At 49.4% G+C, this 836-nt stretch overlaps 1 pseudogene; it reads left to right on the forward strand.

Annotated features, from left to right (window-relative positions):
• Positions 1-515: 515 nt before the first annotated feature.
• Positions 516-836, forward strand: part of LOC108281911 — a 2,172-nt pseudogene continuing 1,851 nt past the window's right edge.

An 836-nucleotide genomic window follows, 5' to 3' on the forward strand; every position in this document is an offset into this window, starting at 1 on the left:
CATGCCTGTAGTCCCAGCTACTCGGAAGACAGAGGTGAGAGAGTCTCTTGAACCCGCGAGACAGAGGTTGCAGTGAGCTGAGATTGTGCCGTTGCACTCCAGCCTGGCAACAGAGCAAGACTCCATCTCAAAAAACAAAACAAAACAAAACAAAATCTACTACATAGTTTACCTCTACAGTCTGCTCAGAATATGTCCCAACTGTTTTCTTCTCCGCTGCTCCACGGGACAGCAAATGTAGACAACTCTGTGGATATCATCATGAAACAAGAAAAGGCATACCCTGGGCTAAATATCAAAAAATAAAATAAAATAAAATAAAATGCACTAAAGCCAGTGAGATAAGGCTGGCTTTTTTACTGGCTGCCCCAAGGCCAAGACATGCACCTTCATCCTCTGTGGCGGTGCCCAGAAGTTTATGGAGGAGATAGGGCAGTCCCTGCATGATGCCATCATGATCGTCAGGAGGGCCATCAAGAATAATTCAGTGGTGGCTGGTGGTGGGGGCCATTGAGATGGAGCTCTCCAAGCACCTGCGACATTACTCAAGGACTATTCCAGGAAAACAGCAGCTGTTGATTGGGGCGTATGCCAAGGCTTTGGAGATTATCCCACGCCAGCTGTGTGACAATGGCGGCTTTGATGCCACAAACATTCTCAACAAGCTGCGGGCTCGGCATGTCCGGGGACATATGGTATGGGGTAGATATCAACAACCAGGACAGAGCTGACAACTTGGAGGCGTTCGTGTGGGAGCCAGCTATGGTGCGGATCAATGCCCTGACAGCAGCCTCTGAGGCTGCGTGCCTGATCTTGTCTGTAGATGAACCCCCAGA

This window comes from Cebus imitator, unplaced genomic scaffold (assembly GCF_001604975.1).
Source record: "Cebus imitator isolate Cc_AM_T3 unplaced genomic scaffold, Cebus_imitator-1.0 Scaffold233, whole genome shotgun sequence".
In the NCBI taxonomy this organism is placed as follows: domain Eukaryota; kingdom Metazoa; phylum Chordata; class Mammalia; order Primates; family Cebidae; genus Cebus; species Cebus imitator.